Source organism: Oncorhynchus masou, chromosome 11, assembly GCF_036934945.1.
Source record: "Oncorhynchus masou masou isolate Uvic2021 chromosome 11, UVic_Omas_1.1, whole genome shotgun sequence".
Lineage (NCBI taxonomy): Eukaryota > Metazoa > Chordata > Actinopteri > Salmoniformes > Salmonidae > Oncorhynchus > Oncorhynchus masou.
Genome location: NC_088222.1, coordinates 22,814,260 through 22,822,915, shown reverse-complemented (window position 1 = coordinate 22,822,915; position 8,656 = coordinate 22,814,260).

The following is an 8,656-nucleotide window of genomic DNA, read 5'->3' as shown; positions in this document are numbered from 1 at the left end:
AAAGTTGGAAATGCTGAGTTTAAACTAGCAAGTGAAAGCGGGTATATGACCACCGACCTTCATTTAAAAAAAAATGTCAGAGTTCGTAAATTCGTTCTGGAAATCTACTTCGGTTGCGTTCGTAAATTCACTCTTGCTATCTACTACGATTTCAGACCGCTCGTCTGTGTGCCAGAGGCAGAATAAGGAATTTACGATCGCGCAATATCAGTTGAATATGACATGTTACAGTCACCAACGATCTAGATAACATGAAAACAGCCTAACCAGCTCTGCTCGGGCGAGTAAAATGGTCAGAGTGAGAAGTTCTCTAATTTTTGTCTGGAAGTAGCTTGATTGCTTTTGTGAGGTCAGAACGTTCCGAGAGCGAAACGTTATGAATTTACGAAGGGCCCGAGCGCACTCTAAGGTGAATTTACGAACACACCCCTTGGTATGTCTCCTTAGCAACAAGCGGAAAGATGGCTCGGGGCGTAGAGCCACAAGGTAGAGGAATGTAATCTCGAATTTGCAGCACACTAGTATGTATGGTTGAGAGAACCTAGTTAGTAGTGCTTGGGAAACCGAGGCATTCTGAAGGCTTCGGTCGCTTTCACGAAATTGTGGCAAAAAACGGTTCATTATTAGTACACTGAGCGTATTAATGAACGGCTCAGTACTAAAAAAAAAGGTGTGGAACGGTGTTGTTCTGCACGACCAGGAAAAGCTGTGTTTAGTACGTTTTTAACGTTCAATTAAACGTAAACCGTACAGAATGACTGATTGAAAAACGCTGTTTAGCATGGCCACTGCCCTTTAAATACGTCACTGATTGCTCATGTGACTAATCGCATTTTATTTGAGATTGATGAGGGAGAGGAAAACAATTTAATCCATTTTAGAATAAGGCTGTAAGGTAACAAAATGTGGAAAAAGTCAAGCGGTGTAAATACTTTCCGAAAGCGCTGTATATAGGTAGGGACAAAGTGAGTAAGCAACAGCATATGTAATGAATCGAAGTGCAAAAAGGTTTAATGCAGATAGTCCGGGTAGCTATTGGTTAACTATTTAGCAGTGTTATGGCTTTGTGGTAGAAGCTGTTCAGGGTCCTGTTGGTTCCAGACTTTGTGCATCGGTACTGCTTGCTGTGCAGTAACAGAGCGAACGGTCTATGACTTGCTGGAGTCTTTTTAGGGCCTTCCTCTGACACCGCCTGGTATGAAGTTCCTGGATGTGCCCTATGCACTACCCTCTGTAGCGTCTAACGGTCGGATGCCAAGCAGTTTCACAGGTGACATGCTGTTAGAAATAAATTCCTACTAGCACGTGAACGCAGCAATAGACAAGTTTCTCCCACGAGTAATTACCATGGCTGTTCAACTGGATTGTTTCAAATCGATGTGGTAAATTCCCACTTACAAACACAGCATAAATGGCACACTCTTGTGCCCAGGCTTTGCTGACGCATACCAGATCTTGCAATGCCTGGATAGGTATTTTATGTAACATATACTGTGGTCGACATCATGTTATAGCAATCTGCCAGTCGATGACGTGGTACAAAACCATTGGCTGATGCATGCAACGTCTGAGCAGGGGAATGTGACAAGCCTGTTCAAGAATGTTTAGGATATTTTGTGGTAACGTGTCGCTCAGTACAAACCTTCATGCAACGTAGTAAATGTTTAATCGAACTGAACACACCTCTGGTCACATTATAGTCAATAAAATAAAATAAACTCACCCTCTTGATAAAGATGAGAAAAAATGACTAAGAAATAAATAATTAAAATACTAAACTATATTGCATGCTTAAACAAAATGGAAGTTATATTATTTTATACTAATAAAGTCAGCAAAAAAAGAAACGTCCTGACTGTCAACTGCGTTTATTTTCAGCAAACTTAACATGTGTAAATATTTGTATGAACATAACAAGATTCAACAACTGAAACAAATTGAACAAGTTCCATAGATATTTGACTAACAGATAATGAATAATGTGTCCCTGAACAAAGGGGGGTCAAAATCAAAAGTAACAGTCTGGTGTGGCCACCAGCTGCATTAAGTACTGTAGTGCATCTCCTCCTCATGGACTGCACCAGATTTGCCAGTTCTTTCTGTGAGATGTTAACGCGCTCTTCCACCACGGCACCTGCAACTTCCCAGGCATTTCTGGGGGGAATGGCCCTAGCCCTCACCCTCTGATCCAACAGGTCCCAGACGTGCTCAATGGGATTGAGATCCGGGCTCTTCACTGGCCATGGCAGAACACTGCCATTCCTGTCTTGCAGGAAATCACACATGGAACGAGCAGTATGGCTGGTGGCATTGTCATGCTGGAGGGTCATGTCAGGATGAGCCTGCAGGAAGGAGGAGGATGTCTTCCCTGTAACGCACAGCATTGAGATTGCCTGCAATGACAACAAGCTCAGTCCAATGATGCTGTGACACACTGCTCCAGACCCTCCACCTCCAAATCGATCCCGCTCCAGAGTACAGGCCTCAGTGTAACGCTCATTCCTTTGACGACAAACGCAAATCCGACCATCACCCCTGGTGAGACAAAACCGCGACTCGTCAGTGAAGAGCACTTTTTGCCAGTCCTGTCTGATCCAGCGACGGTGAGTTTGTGCCCATAGGCGACATTGTTGCCGGTGATGTCTGGTGAGGACCTGCCATACAACAGGCCTACAAGCCCTCAGTCCAGCCTCTCTCAGCCTATTGTGGACAGTCTGAGCACTGATGGAGAGATTGTGCGTTCCTGGTGAAACTCTGGCAGTTGTTGTTGCCATTCTGTACCTGTCCCGCAGGTGTGATGTTCGGATGTACCGATCCTGTGTAGGTGTTGTTTTTTTCACCTTTATTTAACCAGGTAGGCAAGTTGAGAACAAGGTCTCATTTACAATTGCGACCTGGCCAAGATAAAGCAAAGCAGTTCGACACATACAACGACACAGAGTTACACATGGAGTAAAACAAACATACAGTCAATAATATGTACGATGTGAGCAAATGAGGTGAGATAAGGGATGTAAAGTTTAAAAAAAAAGCCATGGTGGAAAAGTAAATACAATATAGCAAGTAAAACACTGGAATGGTAGATAGAATGGTAGTAGAAATAAAAATAATGGTGTGCAAAGGAGCAACATAAATAAAATAAATACAGTAGGGAAAGAGGTAGTTGTTTGGGCTAAATTATAGGTGGGCTATGTACAGGTGCATTAATCTGTGAGCTGCTCTGACAGCTGGTGCTTCAAGCTAGTGAGGGAGATAAGTGTTTCCAGTTTCAGAGATTTTTTGTAGTTTGTTCCAGTCATTGGCAGCAGAGAACTGGAAGGAGAGGCGGCCAAAGAAAGAATTGGTTTTGGGGGTGACCAGAGAGATATACCTACTGGAGCGCGTGCTACAGGTGGGTGATGCTATAGTGACCAGCGAGCTGAGATAAGGGGGGACTTTACCTAGCAGGGTCTTGTAGATGACATGGAGCCAGTGGGTTTGGCAACGAGTATGAAGCGAGGGCCAGCCAACGAGAGCGTACAGGTCGCAATGGTGGGTAGTATATGGGGCTTTGGTGACAAAACAGATGGCACTGTGATAGACTGCATCCAATTTGTTGAGTAGGGTATTGGAGGCTATTATGTAAATGACATCGCTGAAGTCGAGGATTGGTAGGATGGTCAGTTTTACAAGGGTATTTTGGCAGCATGAGTGAAGGATGCTTTGTTTGCGAAATAGGAAGCCAATTCTAGATTTAACTTTGGATTGGAGATGTTTGATGTGGGTCTGGAAGGAGAGTTTACAGTCTAACCAGACACCTAGGTATTTGTAGTTGTCCACGTATTCTAAGTCAGAGCCGTCCAGAGTAGTGATGTTGGACAGGCGGGCAGGTGCAGGCAGTGATCGGTTGAAGAGTTGTTGATTGGTTGTTACACGTGGTTTGCCACTGCAAGGACAAATTGCTGTCCGCCCTGTCTCCCTGTAGCACTGTCTTAGGCGTCTCACAGTACGGACAAAGTTATTTCCCTGGCCACATCTGCAGTCCTCATGGCTCCTTGCAGCATTCCTAAGGCACGTTCATGCAGATGAGCAGGGACCCTGGGCATCTTTCTTTTGGTGTTTTTCAGAGTCAGTAGAAAGGCCTCTAGTTTCCTAAGTTTAATAACTGGGACCTTAATTGCCTACTGTCTGTAAACTGTTAGTGTCTTAACGACCGTTCCACAGGTGCATGTTCATTAATTGTTTATGGTTCATTGAACAAGCATGGGAAACAGTGTTTAAACCCTTTACAATGAAGGTCTGTGAAGTTATTTGGATTTTTACGAATTATCTTTGAAAGACAGGGTCCTGAAAAAGGGACGTTTCTTTTTTTGCTGAGTTGACAATTGCTCAGAGAAAGAGATTTTGTTTAACAAGGAATATCTTATTTCCTCAAAAAGATGGGTCAAAATGATTGACACATGTTTTTAATACATTTCAATACCTCACCTTGCGAGGATAATGGCACTGAGCTTTTAAAAAAAAAGTTTTACGAGTTGAGGAACACATTGAGAGGGTACTTAGACCATTCCACCATACAGAATTCTTACCGATCCTTGATATCCTTCGCCTATGGACTGCCCATTTTAAGGCCAGGCACCACAGGCTAATACTCACATCAGACTGAAACTTTACCAGTTGAAAGTATACATAAATACAATATATTATTGTATTACAAGTTTTATTTATTTAAAAATTAAAATATGCAAATGAGGCAAACAGTCCTTAAATATGTGCTAAGTTGCATATTACGAGAATCTGCTTTTCAACACATTGCTTCAAGACACTCAATGGTCAGCCTTTTACAGATCAGTTTATCAAAAATATTGTAATTTCATGGAATTATTTAAAAAACTCTTCACATGTATGACTGATGGATATTTTGTTTTGTATTTTCACATAAAATGCCACTTAAAATCAAAACGACACACGATATTAAAAAAAGCCTCTGTAGAAGTCTGACTATAAGATCTAAGAACCTGTGTGTGGAATAATGAGAATGCACGTCCTTTGAAGACTGAGAAAATGAATTGGCCCACCGGGAACATTTCATTTTGAGAAAATGGCCGATAAAGACAGGTTAATAGTACAATTCAAATGTACTTTCCATAAATATTACAATTTATGTCAAATTAATTAAACTCTTAATCATATCACTTCTAAACTGACAAATAAACATCAAATATACCTTTTACATTAGCACATGTAATACATTTGTTTCAAGCAATAGAGCATATGCTTTGAATACTGGTCTGTTGGGCAAATATGCAGTTTTGGGAAAATCCTCATATCACTTTGCTCAATTTGTCACATACAAGGATTTTGTATGGCTATTGAAATGTGCAGAACATTAATCAACTATGCCTGCCACATATGTAAGGCCCTCTTTGAGTTGTTGCTGTTGACGCTTTACTTTCTTGACTGTGTCATGGGACCTACGCTTGGCACACTCCATTGAAGCCGCATCAGCTCTCACAACTCCTCTCTGATTGCTCCAGTGTCACCAAAGTGCTGTCAAGCCACAATTTGTTCATCACATTTGTTATAGCAGTGGCCCCCTCATTGAATGTGGCTACTGCCCTACTGGCTGCTCAGTCAATGCAGCTTTTGCCGCGACCATATTACAGAGTTCAGACATTCATTTGCATTCTGGGATCCTCCGTAATACATTCTATTGAGGACGTTATCATTTGACATCCTATGATATACAGGTACCATTTTCTGTGCAACCTCTCTATTAAAAATGACAGGGTGGATCTTCACCATTTTCTATGGCTCACTGGTACCACCACCAATGCACACACATATTCCGTAGTTGGAAGTGAATCCTCTCTTGTGCCAAGTTCCATCGAAGGATACATTAATGTCTATGATGGCATCCTCATCCTCCTTCAGCAACTCTGCTCTGTCTGGGTCCATATCTGCATATGCTCTTCTAATTATCTTTGTAGCACTCTCCATTGACTGCAGCCCTCTCTGAATCTCTGCAACTAAAGTGTCTGTTGACATTACAGCAGACTAAACTGCAGGACTAAATACCAGCATGTTACCCTATGTAAATATTAGCATATAAGCATGTATTTCTTTAGGTCAAGCTAATTTCTTACTAATCCCATTAGGCTACAGCCCTATGACACTGTAGGCCTATGTTACAGTCTCATTGTAGTTATGATTTCCTATCACTCTGTTTTATTCACTTTGAATATATTTGCTGAAGCAAGGAAATACATATTATTTACACACAGCAAGTCACCTGACAATAATGGGCAACTCTGCCTTTTTATTTACCTGTCATGTCTCTGATATGAGCTGAGAAGCAAGGAAGGAATCCCTAGGAATTTGCTTATTTTCTTTAGAGCTGCATAACCAAATCCAAGTTCGTGGGCTAGAAGAATCATCCTCACATTTATATAGAATGCCACTCCTCCCCTGGAGCACTCCTGCAGCCTGGAGGAAGTGTAAACAGTCCCCCTAAATGCATCACGATCACCTTCACACTCTGCACATTCTTTCATGACATAATTACAGAATCACTGGTTGGTGAAGTCTATGGTGATTTTCAGTCCAGTGTTTACACTGTTAGGGCAAATCAAATCATGTACAAATTGGTTTATTTGAGACGTGGAATAAAAGCCACTGTTGGCTGGCTAGTGTCTGGTTGATCGCTGCTAGTTGTCTTCATCTCAACTAATTTGTGTCTCAAAGCATTGCTGCGGGCTACCTCCTTTTCCTCCTCTACCTGTACTGCCACTGCCTCGATCGCGGAACATTCACTTTCTTTCATTCACTGCTTTTCTCGCATTGGCTAACTGAGATCGCCTATTTTATTCACACACTGTAGGTATATTCCTCGAGATTTTATCTCTCTTTACGTTGACTCTTCGCGGGAGATATTTTCAAACGGCACGAGAGGCATTTTAACCAATCAGGTTGCCGGAAAGGGCCTTTAAATGCTTGTACCCAATCGGATGTCAAGAAATTACTGATATTTCAGCACGAAGCACTACAAAGGATATAACCATGTATGGACAAGCTAGCGATATTCCCCAGAAATAAGCTTTTGAATGAGGCAAAAAAGTATTTAGTCAGCCACCAATTGTGCAAGTTCTCCCACTTAAAAAGATGAGAGAGGCCTGTAATTTTCATCATAGGTACACTTCAACTATGACAGACAAAATGAGGGAAAGAAATCCAGAAAATCACATTAAAAATCCTACAATTAATTTATTTGCAAATTATTGTGGAAAATAAGTATTTGGTCAATAACAAAAGTTTATCTCAAATCTTTGTTATATACCCTTTGTTGGCAATGGCAGAGGTCAAACGTTTTCTGTAATTCCTCACAAGGTTTTCACACACTGTTGCTGGTATTTTGGCCCATTCCTCCATGCAGATCTCCTCTAGAGCAGTGATGTTTTGGGGCTGTTGCTGGGCAACACAGACTTTCAACTCCCTCCAAAGATTGTCTATGGGGTTGAGATCTGGAGACTGGCTAGGCCACTCCAGGACCTTGAAATGCTTTTTACGAAGCCACTCCTTCGTTGCCCGGGCGGTGTGTTTGGGATGATTGTCATGCTGAAAGACCCAGCCACGTTTCATCTTCAATGCCCTTGCTGATGGAAGGAGGTTTTCACTCAAAATCTTACAATACATGGCCCCATTCATTCTTTCCTTTACACGGATCAGTCATCCTGGTCCCTTTGCAGAAAAACAGTGCCAAAGCTGGATGTTTCCACCCCCATGCTATTTTGGTTTCATCTGACCATATGACATTCTCCCAATCTTCTTCTGGATTATCCAAATGCTCTCTAGCAAACTTCAGACGGGCCTGGACATGTACTGGCTTAAGCAGGGGGACACGTCTGGCACTGCAGGATTTGAGTCCCTGGTGGCGTAGTGTGTTACTGATGGTAGGCTTTGTTACTTTGGTCCCAGCTCTCTGCAAGTCATTCACTAGGTCCCTCCGTGTGGTTCTGGGATTTTTGCTCACCGTTCTTGTGATCATTTTAACCCCACGGGGTGAGATCTTGCGTGGAGCCCCAGATCGAGGGAGATTATCAGTGGTATTGTATGTCTTCCATTTCCTAATAATTGCTCCCACAGTTGATTTCTTAAAACTAAGCTGCTTACCTATTGCAGATTCAGTATTCCCAGCCTGGTGCAGGCCTACAATTTTGTTTCTGGTGTCCTTTGATGCCATCTCTGCACTAGGGCTGTCACTGACCCATCTCTCTCAGCTCTTTGGTCTTGGCCATAGTGGAGTTTGGAGTGTGACTGTTTGAGGTTGTGGACATGTGTCTTTTATACTGATAACAAGTTCAAACAGGTGCCATTAATACAGGTAACGAGTGGAGGACAGAGGAGCCTCTTAAAGAAGAAGTTACAGGTCTGTGAGAGCCAGAAATCTTGCTTGTTTGTAGGTGACCAAATACTTATTTTCCACCATAATTTGCAAATAAATTCATAAAAAATCCTACAATGTGATTTTCTGGATTTCTTTCCCTCATTTTGTCTGTCATAGTTGAAGTGTACCTATGATGAAAATTACAGGCCTCTCTCATCTTTTTAAGTGGGAGAACTTGCACAATTGGTGGCTGACTAAATACTTTTTTGCCCCACTGTATATGATTCAACATGG